The sequence below is a fragment of the Pan troglodytes genome, chromosome 14 (genome assembly GCF_028858775.2).
Source record: "Pan troglodytes isolate AG18354 chromosome 14, NHGRI_mPanTro3-v2.0_pri, whole genome shotgun sequence".
In the NCBI taxonomy this organism is placed as follows: Eukaryota; Metazoa; Chordata; class Mammalia; order Primates; family Hominidae; genus Pan; species Pan troglodytes.
Window position 1 is genome coordinate 42,736,738 of NC_072412.2, and position 23,539 is coordinate 42,760,276.

At 38.8% G+C, this 23,539-nt stretch overlaps 1 protein-coding gene across 16 annotated transcripts in view; it reads right to left on the reverse strand.

Moving 5' to 3' along the window:
• The window catches only part of ENOX1 (ecto-NOX disulfide-thiol exchanger 1), a 584,882-nt gene that overhangs the window by 455,229 nt on the left and 106,114 nt on the right, over nt 1-23,539 (reverse strand). For 12 of the 16 annotated variants that reach the window (XM_054665232.2, XM_003954252.6, XM_054665246.2 and 9 more), the window contains one exon: nt 5,884-5,949. The gene's annotated coding sequence lies outside the window, so the exon portion shown is untranslated. Of the gene's footprint in view, nt 1-5,846; nt 5,950-23,539 lie in introns of all 16 variants that reach the window. The other 4 variants (XM_009440572.5, XM_054665237.2, XM_063792104.1 and 1 more) reach the window with 2 other exon arrangements.

A 23,539-nucleotide genomic window follows, 5' to 3' on the forward strand; every position in this document is an offset into this window, starting at 1 on the left:
AAAACAGTTAAGACACTAAATAATACAGAGATCCAAAGTCATGTGAAGCTGGCCTGGATTCCTTGGCAGTAAAAATGTGAGAGAACTCACTTCAGAGCAAGAATCAATAAAAATGAGGGATCTACATTTACAGTACTATAGATATAGGCAGCCCAGTAAAAGAAACAGGATTGAATTAGGACTGATAAAAGGACTTACACTGAAGTCGTTTTTAAACTAAATCTGTGATATCATTTGGTTTTCAATTCAAGAAACAGTTACCGAGTATCTACTACATGCAAGGCATGCAGTCTTTTCTCATCATTTGTCTCATTATCTTAGAAGCCAGATGTAAAAAATTCCAGTTAATTAATTTCACAGACTGATTGATGTTCTTCTGTAAGAACAACAGATTGATTTTTTTTAATAGACAGCAATACTAATTCTTCCATCATGTCCTTCTCTTTCTGTGCACATAGTCCTATCGACTTTGGGGCCAACTCAATACAAAAGCAGAAGAAAGGCATTAAGAGAACAAGGTCCATTAGGCCCAATATTGCCTCAATTACTTTAATTCCATTATTCCTGTTCATATTACTTCTTTAATCAATAACTCTTTTCAGTTTTTCATGTTTACCCTTTTCAAAATCACAAGTAATAGGATTACGGTCTTTTGAGCTCAGTGGCAACAGAGTTTCATAAATATATTTCTGAATTTGTGATTGTCTCCAGATCTGCAACTGAGAAGTCTTAAATTGAATCTAGTTTTCCAGAGGCCATTTTATTTAATAATGCAGAGCATCTCCATGCAATATAGGTGCTTTTCCCTGTTATTCCATTTGTCACTCACTGTCAAAGACAATCACACATGCTGAATGGCTTTCTAAGTATCTTCTTCCCATGTCTAAACCTTTGGGCAGTTTAACTGATTTTCAAACTGCATCTCTTTTCTGTACATATTTCTGACTTTTGTTTAATGTAATCCTTCTACCTTCACTTACAATTATTCTTCCCTCTAAGAGTTTCATCTGGACATTATGTTAACTACTACCCCTTCCAGATGACAATTAATCAATCCCTCAGTTCTACCTCTGTAGCAGCCTTTCAAATTAAAGGAACTCTGTTTTCTTCTACCGTTTTAACAAACATCCATGCAATGTCTACTATTAATAAATGCAAGAAGCTGTACTTCCAGCATAAATAGGATACAAGATAGGTATATGGCCCTTCCCTTCAACTGTGGATAGTCTAAGAATGTTATAAAAATAACTTGTGATATATGAGAAGCATGCGAAAATTGCAATATGCAGCGTCTATTCAAAGTTCTGGAATTCACAAGGGATAAAATCATTCATGAGTAGAGAAAAGTTTTCATAAAGGATACGAATTTCAGTGAGGTCTTAAAGGAGGGAAGGATTTTGAAAATGGAATCTAAGAGAGCAAAGTAACCAATTCTGTGTGAAAAGCAAAGCAGGCAAATCTAGTGGAGTAAATGATTCAATGGAGTAAATTAAAGAGAGCTTGACTTCCCTTTGGAAGCAGTGAGACTAGGACAAGGGTGAAGCAGTGAGACCAGGACAAAGGTCATAAAGGAAGAGTTTGGCAGGATATAAGCACTCTTTCACACAGCCATTCTCCCTGCAAGGAGCAGGATGAACTGAAGACATACAAAAGAAGGCTCAACAATGTGTCAAAGGACCTTCAAGATTTGATTTCTGCCTTCCTATAGAGTCTCATTCAGCCCTATATCCCTCTTCACACTTTATGCTCCAGCAGTACCTAAACAGCATAGAATACAGAAACATGCCCTGCTCCCTCATACCACTCTGCTAATCTCCCCTCTGTTTCATTTAGAATGTTCTCTCTCTACCACTCATCTCCTACCAATTTCCATTCAAATACAATCTTCTCTATAAAGTATTTCCTAATTGTCCCAAGCCAGTTTAGTTGCTCTGTTTCCTATATAAAAGGTATACTTAGTTTTATAGCTCCATCATAGTCATGCAAAAATCATTGCTTTCTCCCACATAAATTATAATATACTTGATACTATGCCCGGAACAATTTTTGGCACACGTCAAAAGGGTACTACATGAATGAATGAATGAACGAACGAATGAACAAACAGAACAGAGTGGTCATATGAACAAGCAAGAAAAAGGTAAGAAATGCTTGGAAAGGATAATCGTAGATTTAAAAAAAGGAAAGTAAAAATATGAAAGAATTACAGAAATTTGACGGAGTTTAGTGGTAACTAAATGTAGATGAAAGAGAATTCCAAGCTTCTGAGTTCCCTGCCAAAAGCCACTGCTCTTCTTCATCATTTTTATATTACCAGCTCATAAGCACTTAACATAAACTCGTGATTTAAATGAAGCAAAGAAGGACCCATCAGAGGGAGAGGCAGAAGATCCTACAGAAAGCAGACATTAAGATTCCTATTTTAACTGATTTGTGTACAAAAATTTTCTGAAAAATGTTGATAGAATCTTGAAGTATAATTTGTTTAATTAATATACTTTCCATATATAATAATTACATTCTAATGTCAGAGATCTAAGAAAAACTTACCATGTTAATTATTAACTAAAAAGACATAAGAATCATTTTTCTCATTTGCCCTTTTTTAAAATCAGAGTTTAACAAGTTAGCAAATTATTACCAAGTCCATGAGAATCTTATAGCTGAGTTTTCAGAAATGTGAAATTAGAGAATGCAAAATGGAGTAAAGACAAAGCAACAACAATAAAACTTGTTTTTCATGTTCAAGGCACCTGAGGTTTTATTTCTGGGTTATTTTCTCTTTAATAATAGAGACGTGTTAGATACACATAAGTTAATGATTAAAATAAGACTTATTGGGATGTTATAATTGTTGTAGCACACACTGTAGAGTACTTCACTGGCTATTTTGGGACACCTGAATTACTAGAATATAATTGCTCACCAGGCCCTACCTGCAGCCAGCAAGGGCTGGCCCACCATCACTCTGTTTGATCACTGTATAACCAGAACAAATTAACTGTTTCAATTTTAATGAAACCTATAGACATGCCCACAAGCCACACTAGGAGGGTTCATGTGAAAAGTTATGGGAGACCTCTAATCAAGGGTAGTAAGCTCTTGCATAAAATGGAAAAGAAAAGTAAGCAATGGAGACACAGGATGAAGTTATACATCTATATTTGGCATTTGGTGGAACTCTGCCTGCATGCATCACACATGCCACAAATATTTGCTGTTTGATTTACCAATTTTCTTAGGACTAATGTCAGAAAAATGCTAAAATGAATTTCTACTTTCATTTTCATTTTCTACTGCCTGTCATCATCTTATAAATCCACTGCTGTCTAAGCCAATGCTATCAGTTGGCCATAAGACAGCCTGCAGCCCCACCCCCAGGAACACAAAAGCTCCTGCGGGGCTGGAAAAGCTTGTAAGTAAATGATTCCACCTTCCTGGAGGCCTGGGCCTGACCCACACAGTCAATCTCTAGACATTGGCCTGCCTGCTTACAGCAGCTCCACACAGCACTAATCCAGGGGCTTAAGTGAATTTGCAGGGCTCCTAAAGATGCCTACCTCACTCCTAGGAGGAGATCTGACCCTGGACTTTCACTCTTCTCAGCAGGAGGCTCCCTTTTGCTATTAAAAAGGTAATCCTTTCCTGGAAGTAACAGTAGACATGGCTAGAAAGCACTACCCCAAGAGGAAATAAAGGGTTTCCCAAATAAGCAACTCTAAAGAACAGATCATTTAAGTGCTACCTTGAGACCAGTATCCTAATAATTTATCAACACCCAAATCTGAACACTCAAAAGATAACTTGTAATAATGTTGAGCTAAGGATGCATAAAGAAGGAAGAAGACGCGATTAGGGCAGATCTATTTCAGGATAGCATTTAGAGATTAAAGCCAGAGAAGAGAATGTTAAATTTAATAAGTGCAAAGCGATGCAGCTGGAAAGAAAGAATAGCCTGGCTAAGTATGATTTAAACGGTATTGAATTAGCTGGAAAGATATCTTGATATACTGATAGAGGCGGCATGTAAATTGGCAGTTCAACCTGCGATGCCAACAGAGACAGCAGTACCGGCTCACACAAAGGGCTATATTTTATAAAAACCCCATCTGCTACTAATTTTAAAGGAAAACTCTTATCTCATTTATGAGGTTGTTTAGCCTGGACTAAACTGAAGGCAAGAGCTCCCTGAGGACAAATGCCAGCGTAATACCTGCCCACCTCTGGTCACTGCACTTTGCTTTGTCAAATTAAATTTGGCCATGGCCTTTATAGTCCTTGCCATTCGCTAATTCAACAAATATTAAGCAGCAGGCACCATGCTAGATGCTTTAGGGGTATCTAGAGGAGGAATTCACTTCAGGCATGCCTTGAATATATTACAGGCTCGGTTCCACACAAACTTTTTGGTTTGCCAGTGCATATAAAGTTATGTTTACACTATACTATACTCTATTAATTGTGCAATAGCATTATATCTAAAAATGAACACACCTTAATTTAGAAATCCTTTATTGCTAAAACAATGTTGATACAGGAACACAGTGTGAGCATGTGCTGTTGGAAAAATGATGCTGATAGACTTGCTGGATGCAGGGTTGCCACAAACCTTCAATTTGTAAAAAAACATAGTATCTGCAAAGCTCAATAAAACCAAGTGAAATAAAATGAGGTATGCCTATACCCCTATAGTGCTATTGGCTGAATTGTGTACCCCAAAAAGATGCTGCAATCCAAATCTCTCATACATATGAATGTGACATTTTTAGAAATAGAGTCCTTGCAGATGATCTAGTTAAGATAAGGTCATTAGGGTGAGCCCTAATCCAATATGACTGGTGTCCTTACAAAAAGGAAACCTGGACATAGACACAGACACACATGTAGGGAAGACAGTGTAAAGACACAGGGAGAATGCCATCTATAAGTCAAGGAATGCCCGAGGCTGCCAGAAGGTAGAAGAAAGGCCTGCGACAGATTCTCCCTCACGGCCTAGAAGGAAGCAACCCTGCTGACACCTGGACTTTGGACTTCTAGAATCCAGAACTGTGAAGCAATAAATTTCTATTGTGTAAACCAGCCAGTTTGTGGTGCTTTGTTAAGGCAGTCAGATGAGACTAATACAGACTGGGTCACAAAAGAAGCAAGTCCAACAACAAAATTGCCATGGTCATCAGAACCCCTAATGTGGGTCTATCTACGGAAGCTTTGGCTCAGTTAATGGGTCCAGATTTGGTCACTGGACGATATAGATCACTCTCATCCACGTCAGTTCTATAAAGGGCATCAAAGAAAAAGACAGCTCATATCCTAAGGAGAGACTAACCCAATGGGGACTGTTTAATCCCCTAAGAAGATGATTAGAAAGAAACAGAAGCAATAAAGGTTAATGGAAAATTAATCTCAAGTGACCTGTTTGGGCAAATCAAAGTTGTGAGACATGTACTTATTTCTAAAGAAAATGCAAAGGAAATTTAGAAGGATAACTTTAGATAAAGGGACAGAGATAAGACTTTAATTAGAAGTCTTCAATATTCATGTATTTACATAAGTGTTGAAAAGATAAAGGCTTCATGATAAGGTGATAAAGATGAACAATGGTAGTACCTTTATGAAAACTCTATAGAAGTTGGAAAGAGATTTCAAGTGACCAGTCCTATTTCCTTGCTGGCTGTTTACAGAGGCCCTGTCACAGGTACTTTGTAAATGCTCCCAAAATGCATGTTAGTTCACTGAGATCTTCTGCCACAGGCCCTCTGAACCCCAGATATAACTAAGACACACATTAGAGAATGATGCCAGAGGTATAATTAAACTACATCCCTTCCCATATGGTGACAACCAACCTGCTTGTTATTTGTGGTGCACATACCATCCCTTTACCTGAGCATGGTGAGCTCTCTCTCCTCCACATATTATAAATACGACATCATGCTGGCAGCAAAGGACCTGTAAAATAAAGGCCATCTTGTTAGAAAAAACTTCAAACATCAGTTTCAGAGCTGACTGAACATATATATGTAAGCAGATGCAAGGTTTCGCCTGCAAAGTTCGAGCTGAACATAGCCCTTTCCATTTCTGGCCACTGCAATTGAATGCCCTTGGAGAAGGTCTCCGCATGGTACTAACTTGGTAACAATCAATAAATGTGAAGGTCTCATCATAAACAAAGCCTCCGAACTGTCAATCTTTCAAAGAGTATTTCTGCTTTAAAAGTAGTCTTTGTTGCTAAAGTAGCTACACTAAAGCCAGTGCTAGGGCCAGGGCCTCCCAAATCTAAGAAAGCCTAAATAAATAAAGCTGTGTGTTAATTAATGGCAGTACAATCTAAAATGTCATTCAAAAGCAGTTTTAGGGGTTGACTGGTATCAGACGTACTGTTTTTAAGTGTGAGAAATTCTTGCAAGTTTCCAAATTGAAATAAGAGTTACACACTTATAAGCTTTCTCTCAGGAAATCTGTTGTTCTGCAAACTATAAAGTGCACCTAGATATTTTCATAGGATAAATCCCAACTTTATTTTCTAGAAAGTATTTTAAAGCCTTGTTACTCAGAGTGTGGTCCACAGGCAGCAAAATCAGCCTCACCAGTGAGCTTGAAGTGCTGAATCTGAGAACCCACCTGAGACCTACTGCAACAGAATCTGCATTTTAACAAGATCCTCAGATAATCCCTTTGCACATTAAAGTCTGAGTAGCATGGTTTAAAAGTGCCTTATACATCAGGCCTGTGAGTGCTAGAATCATAAGAAATAGGTTGCCCCAAACTTCAAGACCATCCTCTGGTATCTAAAACTTAATGGAATCACAATTCCTCTATTATAATTGCATGAATCTGGAAACAAATATTCTACTAAACTCTCCAGAAACACCTTACATCTGGCTAAATCTCTTTTCTTTCCAGAACATGTAGACTAATTGTAAACAGATAACTAAAAGCATAGCCAAATTTAGAAGTATTTTACACTCTAAAGACCAGCATCTGTAGACATCGAAGATAGACATTTGTTCCATAACTAGGTGCTCAGTAATAACTAATACTGTGTAAAGAGTCCCAAAGTGGAAGGATAAAAATTACCACATGGCATGATAGATCTAACAGGCAAAGGTCAGCACAAGAAGCCAGGGGCAGGGGAAGGTACTGGCACACACTTAGAAAGTACCTGACCCAGGTGGGAAACACTGGGAAGGCTTCCTGAGCTGAGTATTGAAAAAGGATGAAGAAAGATCTTTCAAGAAGCAGTCCGCCTACAGGTATAGTGAATGAGGGCAGGTCACTAGACCAGCAAGGAGTCAACTACCTTATTTCAAAAAAATATCCAAATGTGATTTTATCGAGTTTTTTCAGCTTCTTTAATATTTGTATGCATGAGCTATAAATGTGACAGCCCTTAGGAACACGTCTCTTCCCTTTCAACTATCCTACAAGACAAGGAGGAATGGCAAACATCAAACACAAGATGCACTACTCAGAAGTCAGCTGCAAACTGCAAGGGGGCAGGAATAGCAGAACTGTACCTCCACATTTGCTGTTTGATCACACAGAGTGTCAATGAAACTGCAACCAGCAATACGGGGACCATAAAGAGAATCACATTAAAGTTAATACAAAAGTCAGGAAAATGTCTTCAGCAAGGGACACTGGCTATTTTGCAGATGCCCTGCTGGGAGTAATTGAAGGCTCTCAGTGTGACCAAAGTATGCACTCCCCTCTCTGAGCCCTTCTCTTCTTCCTGAATTTAAACAGTTCTTATCCCATCTCCTTCCCCCTCACTTATTCTTGCGATTTCTCTGACTCATTTTCCTTCTCCCTCACTACCTCCAAGTGCCCTCCTATCTCTAATTCAACTCCCTTCTTTTCCCTTTCGATCTGTCCATTTTTTCACCCCTTCCTTTTGTGAGAAGAAGGAGCTAAGGGAGAGAAGGAAGGACAACCAAACATCTTTTTTCCCTTTTTTCTTTGCTCCTTTCCCTTTTCTTCACTAACATCCCCACATTTTTATTTCCCTCTTCTATCCCCTCTTTTCTTTCCTGGAATCAAATCCCTGTTATCAGTACATAACCTGTCTTCCCAAGCATAGAGCTTAGAAATGATAGGAAAATTGCTCGACTCCTAGACTGTTCCGTTGTAATTCTTGGGAGTTCTCGGATTCTCCTAACCCACTGCCAGGTCAATGATTGAGAGAGGAAAGAAAAACTTTCAAAACCTAGCATTTTCTTAGCATTTCCTAAAATGTAGAACAATTCTGGAGTATTTGGCTGCTGTACTGAAAGGGGATATAGATGTAAAACATACTAGACCAAAGGTTTCATTCTACCCCTGGTTCTCCCTAAGTGTATTTCCTCCAACCCACCATGAAACCAACTCTTCTGTTACTCTTATTCCTCTTTCTGTATATCCCCCAAACCCTCCTGGAATGACTGAAACACGCTTCATTACCAGTAAGAGCCAGATAAATGACAAGGCAGGAATTAACAGAGTGCTTCTTTACAATGACACAGAGTAGCACACAAAGAGCCTCATTTAATGCCCCACCAGGAAGCCTTACAAGTTACAGCTTAATAAATATATGAAGATTATCGTAATATAGAAAACATCTGGTACCACTTCCCACATGAAATGCACTTATGGAGAACTCTACAGAGTAGGCTGTGATATGGCAATCTTGCATATAGCCTTTGAACTGCAGAAAAGCAATTTGGCTTCCTTTAGGTATTTCACTCTTTGTTTTCAACATATGAACTATGAACGAAACTTTGTAGGCAAATCTGATTTCCCAATCTTTTTATTCCAGCCCCTAGATACCATATATGCCCCTGAAATAGAGTACATATTCCCAAAATATTTGCTGAATGAATGAGTTAACTAGTCAAACAATCACTGGCCAATCAACATAAGCCTTAAGACACAACTGAATTAAGTATTTGAAGGAAAATAGGGCTGGGAGTGGTGGCTCATGCCTGTAATCCCAGCACTTTGGGAGGCTGAGGCAGGTAGATCACTTGAGGTCAGGAGTTCAAGACCAACCTAGCCAAAATGATGAAACCCCACTTCCACTAAAAATACAAAAATTAGCTGGCATGCCTGTAATCCCAGCTATTCAGGAGGCTGAGGCAGGAGAATTGCTTGAGCCCAGGAAGTGGAGGTTGCAGTGAGCCAAGATCGCGACACTGCACTCCAGCCTGGGCAACAGAGTGAGAGTCCATCTCAAACAACAAAACAACAACAACAAAACACCAGTATTTGAAGGAAAATATCACACAATAATGCATTTTGAAAATTTCCCCTAGATTTTTGGTATTGACATCTGATATGATCTGGCTCTGTGTCCCCACCCAAATCTCGTCCAAATTGTAATCCCCACATGTTGAGGGAGGGAAGTGACTGGATTAAGGGGGTGGTTTCCCCCATACTCTTCTCGTGATAGTAAGATCTCATGAGATCTGATGGTTTTATAAGGCAGTTTTCCCTGCTCTTGCATGCTCTCTCTCTCGCCTCATGCCATGTAATATATGTCTGCTTCCCCTTCCACCATGATTCTAAGTTTCCTAAGGCTTCCCCAGCCATGCAGAACTGTCAGTCAATTAAACCTCCTTTGTTTATAAATTAGCCAGTCTCAGTTAGTATCTTTATAGCAGTGTGAGAACGGACTAACACATCATCTAATCATAAGGTCAATATAGGGTCTTGGATGTAACTCAACTCTCAGAACTAGAATGAAAAGAGGTGCTGCTTTGGGCAGAGACACTGAGCAGTCAGATGTGTCAACATTCTAACAGCAAATGAATAAATGGAAAACTCTAGAAAGCAAACAAAAGTTCTCAAAAACTACAGCAGCCTAGAATAAATTAGTCAATCCCTCTATTTGTTCCCATGATACTCTCTATACATACCCCATTATTACTGAAGGTCTCATTACACCATTACATTTCTTCAAAGGTTTCTGAGTCACCCTGGGAAGTGAGGACCTGATCACAGCCCACTACGATTTCCAAGGCAAGCCAAAAAGAAACCTCTAGAATAGATCTGCTCTACAGATCAGGAAAGGGACTGGAATCCTATTTTGTGGAAGGGGAAGAGGAGACATGACAAGTTGAGCTGTGTCTGGATAGAGCTCAAGGATCCCTATCTCTCTGGATTCACCTCTGAATTCAGGGACTAGGCTAGCAGTTCCCCAAGAGAGAGATAGCAAGTCACTCCATTTCAATCAACCAAGAGTTTAGTGGAAAAGCCAGTAGTGGAAATTTGTTGTATCTTGCTCTAAATGTCTTAATAATTTAAAAAATATGTTTTATTAAATATCATCAATAGTGTTCCAGATATTGGAATCTACTTTGTATTCAAAAACTATGAGAGGTGCTTTTTACCATTCATACCATTGACATCATTGGACTGAGATCATCACCCCTTCAGAAAAGAACTCTTTAGAAACCTACCCAATCTATCATAGAGAGAGCGAGCTTCCTGTTAACCTTCAACTCCATTGCCCCCTCAGACTTGAGCCAGTTTTAACAAACGCCCTGCACTTACATCTGAAAAGGAGTTGACCCTTTGAAGAAAAAAAATGTAGACACTTCTAGGATATATGTATTTTAGTGTAACTCTAACCCAAAGTAAAGTATTTTGTAAAAACTTTAGTTAAGTACTTACTAAAGTAAATTTACTAAAGTAAAGTAAAGCCTTGGTAAATTTCTCCTACTTTATTACCGTTAGATAATATTCCCTTTAACCAATACTATTTCTCCACAACTATCCACTTTTTCATCACCTAGCATAAAAATAAACAAGTTTAACCATTTCTTCAGGTCTTTATGTCCATACGAAGGCTTCTTTGTCATGTACAATTTATATGAAATAAATTTGTATGCTTTTCTCTTTTTAATGTCTTCTTTAAGAGGGGCATCAGCCACGAACTTAGGATGAATGAGGAAAAGATATTTTCTCCTTCTACACCATTTTAAAGCAATCCCTAGATATTGCTCATATTATATCTGCATATTGTGAGACCTAGATTTGTTACCATTCAACAAACAGGGGTTCTAATAATAAGGAATGAGAGAAAAGGTAAAATGTTCTAACCTTTTCCTCTTAAGTTCACTTTGAGATCTCCAATATAAATTTCCTAATTATATAAAAACCACCTCTCTATGATTTCAGTGCTATAAGTCTGATTTCATCCTTATTTCCAGAAAGAAAAAAATAGTTGCATTTGCCATCTGAATTCACTACCTACAGTTCTACAGCTATGTTTTTGTACTGGGGCATTGAAGGACAGCAAAAAGTAGGGACGAAAAGTCTCTCACCTCCCAAAGCCATCTGAGTGCCCTCTCACCCTGCAAATCACATGCCATACCTTTTCTACATCAATTCTTTGTTTAGTTTCACCAGTACATCAGCATCTTCAATTTCTTCTATTCCCATCTCAATAAGCAATGGCTTACAGAAAAGATAAACCTATTTTTTTTTTTAAAAAAGCAGGTTTTTAAAAACCTGCTTCCTTCCATAAAATTTGTTTGCATGTGTGTATATATATATACATGTTCGATTCTCATATGATTTCCAAATTAGAACTCAAGTTCAAATGATCAAATCATGCTTACAAAACAAGATCTATAAAATTAAAACAGATTGATGGAGGACCCCTTACCACCACTTCTACCATATCCCTGACACATACGACTCACCCAGAGGATCCACTTTTCAGTCCCTAGGTGCAGCCAAGCCCTCCACTAAACAGAGCTCTTCCTGACAGGGACTGGGTGAATGCCTCTATAAGAGATCACCACATATTTTCATAGTTTACAAGGATAAAGCAATTACAGCTTCAGTCATTCATGAATAAAGCCTCTTTAACATTTTAATGAGAACATTAACTCAGCTTCACTTGGTTTGGCCTCTCTAGAAAGTCTGTTAGCCTAAGAGAAAGTTTCTTTAAAAACCAGTAATGAAATTGAGGCCTCTCTGTGCCCCACAGGGCATAACTGGGCTACAAACACTGGCTGGACTATTTCTCTCCTGAAGTAGCCTATATTTTTTGATAAGACTACAGTTTGGTAAATGAAAGAAGGCATCTGAAGAAATACCTTTCTCTCTGCAGTATTTGTGTGCTTGTGTGTGCTCACTCATTTTATATCTGACTTGTCTCCTAATTTGCTTTTTATGTTATACACAGCTTTGAGTACAATGTGTGACTCAAAAAATGTTAAATCATACTTTTCTGCAATTTTCCCTTAATCATTTTCTACTGCCTCTGCTCTCTTGCCGCGTGACTGATTCCCACCAAGGCTACCAAACTGCCATTCGCCTAGAGACCCATTAAATTCAGCAGAAAACCAGCAGAGCTTCAGAAGTCAAAGGTGAACAAGAAATAATTCCCAGACTCAGTGACTTAACATGAATTTCTGCCTCTTCTCTGGACCAAACCAGGAGCAGAGTGAATGAAAGAGTTTGTCACCTTAAGAGTAAAGCTAAAAAGAACGAATGTCCAAGACACACATGCATTTAACTCTTCAAACGTCTGCTGAGTATGTATTATGCAGCAGGAATTGTTCTAGGTACTGGGAGTACAAGCCAGGAACAAGACAAGACTCTCACTCCCACAGAGCTAAAGTTCTAATGGGAAAGACAGGTGATAAACCAAAAAGAGAATGTCAGAGTGCAATAGGTGCTATGAAGAAAATGCAACAGGGTGATGAGAGGCTAGAAAAATAAGGTGAAAATTTAAAGCCAAACAGAGCAAAAGGCTACAGCAAAATCCTCAAGGTCATAAAAAGACATGGAATAACCTTAGAAGCACATTGCTAAGTTAAAGAAGTCAGTCTGAAAAGGCCGCATACTATACCATTCCAACTACATGACATTGAGGGAAAACTCAAACTATGGAGACAGTGAAAATATCCGTGGCTGCCAGGGGTTGTGGGGGAGGGAACGGAGGGAGGAATAGGCAAAGGGCAGAAGATTTTAAGGCCAGTGAAACTATTCTGTATGATACTACGAGTGGATACATGTCATTATACGTTTATCCAAACCCATAGAATATACAACACCAGAAACAAACCCTAATGCAAATGATGAACTTTGGATGACAATGATGTGTCATCACAGGTTCACGGATTATAACAAATGGAGCAGTCTGGTGGGAGATGCTGATAATACAGGAAGCTATGCATGTGGGTTGTGGGGAGCTACATGGGAAATCTCTGTACATTCCACTGAATTTTACTGCCAACCTAAAACTGCCCCTCAAAATAAAGTCTTTAAAATCCTTAAAGTATAAAAGAATGTGGTGAGCTGAAGAACCGAAAGGCCCAGCTTGGCTAAAGCACAGTGAACAAGGTAACCAGCAGAGTGGCTAGAGTAAGCCTGGCAGGTCACGTTTAGAAGCCTGAATTTCATTCTAAAAGCACCAAGAAGCCACTGAATAGTTTCAAGCAGGGCTTCTCATTATGTGTTCTACATTTTTGAAAGGTCACTCTGGCTGCTGTATGGAAAATGGATCACAGAGAGGCAATCAACAGAGGCTGATGATGGTGGTCTAGTCTACAGTAGTAGCAACAGAGCAGTAGAAGTAGATGGATTTAAAGAGGAGCTGACAGGACTGGTGATGGACAGATTGGATGTAGGGGATAAAGGAGAAAGAGGAATCAAAGATGATTTCTGAATGAGAGGACAGACCATGCACTGAGATGGGGAAAACCCTAGCTACAAAGACCACACAAAGTGCCATGTGCCACGGTACAGATCTCTGGAAGCAGTGGGAATGTTCAGTCCTCCAAGGGAAATCAAGTTCAGCTTGCTTGATCTCTCCCTTAGCATGAATAGCAAATGTGTGTGTGTACACATATATACACACATATATGCATATATACATGGATATATGTAAACATATATGTTTTAATACTGTTTCTGAAATTCAAAGCAAGTTTTAAATCATGTCAGCAATCTTTCGAAGAACAGAGAGGCAGGGTTGTTATTGTTGTTCCAATTAACATGCAAGGAAGCTGATGGCAAATGAGGTGAAAGGTCTTCTGAAGGTCACACAGCAAGCAGTCAGCAGCGCTGAAAGGAGGGGCCCAGCTTCCTTTCAGGAGTCCCTGCCGTACATCACACCCTCTGCCTATCATCTGGAGCATGTGGGGCACCCTGCAAGCACTGTGAGAGAACATTCTCGGATGAGGTAAGGGTGGAGGTGCTGCTCCCTCACCCATGCCATTTTCTTTTTGCTCATCCCATCACAGGTGCTATTTTAATAACCCATAAAATGTGGCTGATAAAACCAAAAGATCGTTAACACCAAAGCAAACTTTACAGAGAGCAAATCAAATATTAAGGTATATTGTGGCATAGATTTTTAGACAGACATTTAAATTATGAACCACAAGGCGTCTACTGCACAAGCTCTCCAAATCCTTCTGAGGGCTGCACAGGTGGAGATTCCTCATGAATGGAAGAAACACTCATGCCCAGGAATCACAGGCCTATCAGTAGCCTCATCTGGAATTCTTCATCTAGTCTTTAGGTTTCTCAAAGAACATCAAAAGCACTGCACACATCTTAGGAAAAAGAGACAAAAACACTAGAACCAAAGAGTTCACAGGTCTGGTCTTTGTAACATTATTTAAAGGAATACAATTTATCTAGATGAAATTACCACTAAAATAAGTCAGATCATATTTAAAGACACATGCTAGAGGCAAGACTGGGAAACCTGGACACATTGTTTAGTCTGTATACTACCTGTACAAGTTTTAAAAATACACTTTCATTTTTCATCTACCAGGCTCTCCCTCAGAGCTGTGAGGACTCCCACCTCAAATTTAGAAGTCTGAAAGAGAAACAGTGAAGGGGTGTCCGCCTCTATGTTTGTCCCTGTGAGTCATACATTTTCTGTTCCTACTAAACGTGGGTTGGTTGTTTTCTAGTTGATTTGCAGACTTCCTCTCTGCTGCTTTTCTCTAATAATATTTTTCCAAAGGACCCCTACCTTGCAAGCACAGTCCCACTAAGGAACAACAGGCAATTATGCACTATCACAGTGATCACAGTTACTGGGGCCTGAAATACCTGGACTGAGAACACCCACAGAAAGGGGTTCAGGGAAAAGAAGTTTGAGATAGCTGGTCCGTTACACCCTGACCTCCAGTCTACAGATTTAGAAAATCATTTGTCAGGGCTAAAATCATGGTGGTCATATGTGTTGCCTTCTTATGAAGATGGAGTCATTTCAATTTATTACCGGTTGTCTTGCCAATACTTTCACAAAGATACACGGTAATATGCTCTCAGCACACACAAAGTAGAGTTGAAACTTTCCCTGCTATTAAACACTCAAGTGGGTCACCCTCTGAAACTGCCCACCGAGTCTCCCACCAAGACCCTTCAACAAGGCCTTATCTCCCTGTCCAATCTGCCCTACAAAACCCTTTTTACTTCTGGACACATCACTTTCCCATTTTCTCATATCATTAAAATTTTCTTTCCTTTCTGGGAGTGTAGTCAATGAGATTGGCAGAGAATACAGGAAAGGCAGATGGCAAGCATGAAGGCAAACTGGGAGTAATTTGGAGGGGCCTGGGTTCAGAGAGCCTGCTCCCAGGAAAAGCCCGAGTCAGTCAGCCATGGAGATGGACTGCCAATGGGAGGCAGGGAGAGCAAAGAGCACATGAGTGAGAGTGGCCAAAAGGAAGCAATGGGTCAGGAACAAGCAAAGATTCAAGATGAGGGCTTTTGGTGCCACTATGAGACATCGTACAGGTGGCTCTGAGGCTGGAAGCAGGAGGCTGTAGAGTGCCAATGCCACCTAAACTGGAAAGGGCAAGAAACTGAGCCCTCAAAAATAGGACAAATACTGACAATTTTCTCCCTTCATACTCAAAACAACCTCTCTCTAGAGCGCTCTTTCTCTACTTTCCTTCAAATCTTGAGCCCAATGTTTGACACTTGATACCTTGAGGTGCCAATTATCATAGTGATGATTCTATGAAGTACACAATTTCACACTATAACTTTCTTTGCAAAGCATTTTTTTACATGTATGGTATCTTTTAGTTCTCACAATGTTGTGACATAAGCATTATTAAATGCACACATCCTGACTCAAAGAGATTTAGAATCATGCACAATGCTACACAAGTGAAAGAATCTGTATCCAAATCCAGGTCTTCTGACTTGCGATCCTGTGCTTTCTAGAATATACTATTAGTCTATTTCTTGTTATTTTTATTTATTTTTAGGTTTCATTTTATTTTAAATTGACAAACAATAATTACATATTTATGTTAGTCTGACTTGTCCTCTAATTCTCTATTCTCTACATTTCACTAATTTAGACTTCACTAATTCAGAATTGGTGAGGCAATAAAACATCATTTGATACCCTATTTACTTGGAAATCTGGGAGGTGCTATACAAATGTGCATACAATATATCCAGGAGGCTGAATGGGGAAGCTACCATCCTGAAAGTGGAGAAAAAAAGAAAGCTTGCCTTCTTTTAGTCACCAGGGCCAACATCAGCAATTTAATATCAATATGAAATTTTTAAAATGGATTTGCTAACTATAAATGACTTAATTTTGAATTCATGTCTAGTTAATATTCTATAAAACTCAAAAAAAATTCCCCAAATATAAAAAATATGACCTTAAACTAATGGTACTTAGTCTACAGGCTAATTTTTAAAAACTATCACATCCTTATGATTTTTGTCACGTCTTTATTATGTAACATAGTATCCTGTAGTTCAATTTTTCTGTGAATTCAGATCTGCCTGTCCTTGTAGAGTCTGGCATAAAGTTGGTTTTCAAATATTTGTTGACTAGATGATGGATGCATACATGAATGAATGCCTGTGTCTGTTAAGTTACACTCCATGTCAGCTGGAGAGTTAAATGCCACTTCCATCAGGCACAATGGACCAGTCCTGGACTTTAGAATTCCATAGATACAGATTCCAATCTAGCTGTTTGTCAGCTACACCATCTTAAGCAAGTTATCTCACCTCTGGACTCCAAGTTTCCTCATCAGCAAAATGGTAACAACACTGAGTAGTACACAGAACTGCTGTGAGGCTAAAGTGAAGTCACACACTCGATACACTGCCTAGGTTGCCGCCATTAATATAGCTTATTTATCCTCTCTCCTCTCTCTGTCTCACATTTAGCATGACCCCTTTCATAAGACCAACCTTGATAATGGTGTTTCAGTATATAAAACCCTGTTGTAAAGTTAATGGCCAAACGTCAAGTTTATTTACAATGACTCAATTTCCCCTCTACTAACATTAAACTTATTTATTCATGGTCTAGAGATAGGTTGTTATGCATAGCAGGTGTTCAATAAATTTTGATAACTTTAGAAAAAAAATTTCCAGGGAATTGAAGCTCACTCTTTTAGGCACTAATACTCTCTTCATTTGAAAGCTTTCGAAAATATACTATACCCTCAACCACTATGCTGAGCAGCAGGTTGAAAGAACTCTAACCTCTTCTTGACTCAGTTATCAACACGAACTTAGACTTAACACCGTAATGAAAAATAATAATTCCTTGAGGGTTTTTTAAGTCAGTAGATCTGCTCGTACCAAATGTTCCCAGATTTCTATGCCATGATCATTTCTTCCATTTCTTCCTGTGATCAGCAGCATGAGACACTGGGGAATGAACAAGATCAAGTCCCTGTCATCTTTGAGGGTTTACCAGGAACAATTCCCAGCTATTTCTTATCTGTGGCTTCATGACACACACACACGTTTTGGTAAAAGCTTCAAGGAGGGACCCTAGTCAAAGGAGGACTGCTCCATCCCTCATGTTTTACACATAATACCTACTCAACAATATTTAGGAAGTGAACTGAGTAAACAGTATGTAACTTCTGTAATTACTATTTGGAGATAAAAACTATTTGTAGTTTCTATTTGGAGATGTTTTTCTAACCCATGGCTAGGCCCTTTACTCATTTGTGGCTATATTTCTTCATCTTTAAGATAAGACAATTGGGTTAAATTATCCCTAAGATTCTTTTCAACACTTACATTCTATGATCTAATACTCCAAAGCTCCAGATGATAGAACTGCTGGAAATATGACCACTGGATAAGTGAGGTATTAGAGGACATAATGAATAAACAATGCATCCTTTGCCTTCAAATGCAAAATCCTATCAAAAATATATTATCTGCATATCATGGAAACAAATGCCCAAAAGATTAGCTTTCTTACTTCTTTCTCTCACCTGAATACCATATACAAGAGTAGACATATTGACCTTGGAGTGTGAACATACTGACCTTTTTATTTTTCTTGTGTCAAATGTTCATAATAAATGAAAAACCTAATATATCTCAAAAGAAGTCAACTGCATTCAGGCAAATACAACCCTAAAGGGGTTTTTCTCATAACTAAATGCAGTAATGCAATGCTTCACTACCTTTTGTTCATAGTTATTTCCTCAAACACCACTTGGTTCATATACTAATTTATTCACATATTTGTTTAGTGTTCCGGTTTTACTCTTTATACAGAAATGAAATCCAACTTTCTTAAAGTATGGTTTAACTGTATTAAAACTAAAACTTCTAAATTAAAAGAAGTTTCATAAGTATACACAGAAAAGAAGTAGATGCTTTCAAATAACAAGTCAAATATTTTTCAACAAGTACCTTGGGAAGAAGGCATTCTGAGAACAGCTTTGCCCCTAGAGGCCCAGGGCAAGAGAAATCATGGACAACTCTCTATTCCAGATAGGATGGTGTTCCTTCAGTTCAATTCAAAGTATACTTTCCTCAAGCACTATACCAATTCTAAAGGGGATAAAAAATGAAAAAATACATCATCTCTGCCTTGGAGAAGATGCAGCAAGACTGAGTGCATAGAGTAATGACATTGGAAAATGATGTCCCAGGATCAGATCCCAACTTCACCATAATTAACTGTAAAACTTCGGCAAGTTATTTAACCTCTCTGATTCAGTGTCCTTATCTGCATTATGGTGATGATAACAGTACCTACCTCATTGAGTTGTTATGAGGATTAAATACAGAATTACTCCTAAAGCATTAAGAATGATTCCCAGCACACAGCAAGTACTCAAGGTTAGTATCATCCCTGTGAACATACGACCCATGAATTATTTTTTTTCTAAGTAAAACTGAAGCTATAACAGATGTCAGGAAATGAAAAGACAAAAACAATCTGGAAAATTATTTTTCCAACCTTCATCGTTATTCTTGTGTCTTCCTGATGAATCCTAACTACAACTATTCCTCAGAGATATAGAGATAGCAGAGAATGGAGGTGTGAAGAAAGAAAAAACAGAGAAACATGAAAGCAGAGAAAGAGAGAGCAAACAGGAGGTGCATTTCTGTATTATCCAAAGCCATTAGAAAGGCAGACACTGAACTAAAGTTGGAGAGAAGGCCACACTTGCTGCAGCCCTGCCCTGCCCCTTTCCCTTCTCCTCCCAGAAACTCCTTCCTCAAGCATTGAGCTACCACACTTTTGTCCTAACCATTTCTGTGCTTTTCTTTCCCATTTATACTTTTGTTTTATAGAATATGAGGAGAGACTTTATATGCTTTATAGAATGGAAAAGGCTTTAGAAGTCACCACCTAACACAATCCTCTCAATTTATACATGAGAAAAACTAAGGGCCTGTAAGACAAAGATATTTGTCCTGGGTTGTATAGCTCTATAATGGCACAAACAAAATCAAAACTGGACTCCCTAAGTCCACGCCATTTCCCTTAGGACAACAAAATGTATACATTTACCCAAATGCAATATGGCTAGCCCTTATCCCATATGGCAGATATTTAAATTTTTCTCTTGGGAAGAAAATCTTGAGAATTTTTTTTAAATGAGTTAACAAGAATCTTACTGTTTTTAATTTAATAAATGTGCTTTATTATTGACTTTATTGCTTGCTAAGCCTGAAATTAGATTTCTCTATGTTTGGGCAGGTCTTGTCTAACCAATAACAGGACAACCAGACTGCAATTAAACAGATATTCCCACTTGGGCCATAATGCATAAACACACACACACACACACACACACACACACACACACACACACACACACTATCAAGAGGCACTTAAAGTTTCAGCACATTCTCGTTGTCACTTTTCTGGCCTGTTTAGGAGAAGGAGATATTAAATATTATAAGGCTCTTCTAATATACAGACTTCAAATCATTTATCTTCCAAAGGAGGAACAAGTTTCTTGTCATTTCCTCATATGCTATTTCTAACCCCACTGCCTGCCCATTGTACTCCGTAAGTTTTCATATCTGGGCTCAGAATGTCCTCAGTATGCTTTGCCTACATCAGGTATATGGCCTCCTAAACGTTCACTGCTCCTTACTCCCAGCCTTCAACTCCATAATGAACGACTGAGGCTCTGAAATCAGAGCCTTATAATAATATATTTTTTAAATGGAGCCAATAAGTATACTTTTCTGTTGTTGTTATATGTCAGATCTTTAAGTATAAGGATCTGGATAAGGAAAACATTTTAAAACAAGCAAAGCCTCCTGGTTTGCTTATACTCTCCCCATTTCTCTAGTATTCAAGGTAGCTATCTTCTCTTCCATTCACTATGTGGGGCTTCATAAAAGGTATGAACTCACTGTGACTAAAGGAAAGGTTTTGGCAGTCTTCTCACACTTGTTTAGATAATAGGAACATCTGAATCTGGGCCACTAAAACCAACTCAGTTCCACGGTCTAAATAGGTGTTTACTTTTAGTAGGCTAGACCTGCAGAAGGCCAGTTTACTAGAACCATGCTTGGTAAGTATTATTTACATGGATCTATACTACTACTACTATGTGTTTTGTTTTCCTTTTTCTGTTAATTTTTCTTTCACAGCAAATGCAGGCTGGCCACCATGGGTGGTGGCAGTTGTAGTTACCATTCTCATTCATAAGAAATTCAATAATAGAAAAAATAGAATTCAACATTACAAAAAAAATTGCAAAAATTAAACACTCAAAGCTCAGAAAGAGTTGAGCCAAGATTTGAAAGTTTCTAAGGAAGGGGAAAAAAAACCACATTGCTGCATCCTCCTACCCTGCATGCCAGCTAGCAGTGGCAGTTCAGTCTCTCCAGATGCCTCTCAGAAAAAGAAATGCCACAAATATAACAGGAGTTGAGATCCTGGGGGAGCCAATTAGATTTAAGCTGCTTTCAAAATTCTGTAAAAGAAAAAAAGGCATTAGAAAAAACCTGGCACTTGAAATGACATTTTATGTGTTCCGCTTAGGGCCTTTGGAATACTACTCATATAAGGGCTGGTTGCCATGCTTATAAAATAAACTTTGGGTTTTTAATATAACAGAACAAAATCATTAGCTAGTAAAACAAACTTAGCTTCAGAGGGAGAATGTGGCACGTCAAATCTAAGGTATCTCATCCTTTATCTTTGGAATTGTCAGCCGAAATAAGACAAATCAGGCCAAGGTCAATGGCAGACACTCTACTGAGAAACTCTCCTCCTAAGACTGGCTGTTGTGTAGTACTTTGAGGTTCTGGCACTTGTCAAGCAATTATTTGGGGGTGAGCTGCAAGGCAACAGAAATTTTCAGGCCCCCCACCCAACACCATACCAGTTCCTCAATTGCCTTTCGATATCCCATGACAAGAGAGGTAGGGGTTGGGAAGGAAATGGGGAGCTCAGAAGGGACTGCAGTGTCTCCACAGTTACAGAAGCAGGTCTGGGGTCCAGCTGGTGATGGGGAGAGATGCACTACACTAATGTAATGGCTATTTGTCAGTCCATTATCATCTTTCCCAATGAGATGCAGGGCAGATGCATCAAAGACAAGAGAACCAGACAAAAGACAGTGAGATTTAAAAATACACCAACTTCAGTTGGGTTTTTGGGATGATTTCTTTTCATCCCAAGATGAAACAGCCACAGATCCACCTCCAAACTGGAGGCTCAACCAGGCTGTCCCCTCAGAGCCCCACTCACTCCTTCACCTTCTCTTTAATATGGTATGAAAGCAGTCAGGTCCAAGAAGCCAGCACAGGGGTATGTGCCCTCCTGAAAAACATTCCAGGGCTACAGGACAAAGACAACTTTTTGTTCTACCGTGTAGTTGAATGTCTTGGCGACACCACCTTGACCTCCTCCTCCTGGTAGAGGGGTGGTTATTTCACTGCCTCTGGCCAGAATTCAAGTCTACAAATATGTATTTAGACATGGTTCTGTGTCAGCCACTGAACCATGTGTCGCAAAGGACACTATGGGAAGAGAACTCATATTCTGCCTCCATAGATTACCCTCTAAGCTAATGAAGATGTACATGTCTGTAAAGGAGGCAACTTTACTTGCTGAAACCCTGTTATTTTCAAGGCCTACCTTAAAATGTAACCTACTCCATAAGGTTGTCCTAACCAGAAACAACATCTCCCTCACTTGAGCTCCTATGTCCTTGTCTATCTTCTATTTTAGCCATTTATGAAATTGTCTTATTTCCCCTTTAAATTCTTTAAGCAGTGATATTTTAATAACTGGTAAGAGCAATATGTCAGAAAATGTCAAGTTCTTGACTGTGTGGTAGACATAGGTATCTCAATTACTGAGGAAACAAAGTGGTCAGAAAGTATTTCACTCAGCTATATTTGATGGGACACTAAAATTGAATTGTCTAGAGGAAGGTTTTAAATTAAGTAAGAAGATGAGCAAAAGTCAGATGTCCCAGGACGTCTCCTAGCACAGATATTTAAAATGTAGGAAGTTCTGACAACCTTCTGAGTGGCCATGAAGGGTGATCCAAAGTCCTTTTATAGCAGATTCATCAGTCCCATGATAGCACCTCTAATCCACACTAGTGACAGTAACAACTGGAGAATAATAATATATTTGTTTTTGAGGCCCTGGAACATCTCTGAGGACTATCACCCTACAGAGAACAGGTAATCTTCAGAAGCACTTGAATTCCCATGTTTACATTTACCACAGCGACTGATAGGACCTCTTTGGAGGGAAGGAACAAGTAAGAGCTAAACTAAGCCAATGCTTCTTTCTGCATAGTAGCTGTAGTCAACCATAGACAGCGAAAGTTGTGTCTCTTTACAGATTTTTTGGAGCAATATTTTTCCCTAATTACAAAATAGGAATGCATATGTTATACTCAGTCAAACCAAAAAAAAATAATGATCATAGCTAAATAATACCACTATAAATATTTGAACTTTGTAATGGTTTTCAAAGTAGTATTTAGAATGTCTCTTTAGAGCTGCTAGTTTTTAGAAATTACTACCCCTTAAGCATTTACTTTCTTTTTGGCCTTACTGTGTAAATCATGCTGCTCTTCCTCAATTTCCCAGGATCCCCAAGGCCGTGCTCTACAATGCTTGCTTTAAATAAAACTTGGTGCCAAAGAGTCTGCCGCAGCTTTCAAGTTCACCCGGATGACACTTTCCTACAATGGGTCTCTTCATACTTCACTACATCCAGATCTAGTTGATCCGCATTTTCTGCACAAAGTCTCACTTCCCAGCAATTGCAATCTGCATCTTGCATAGTTTCCTTCTA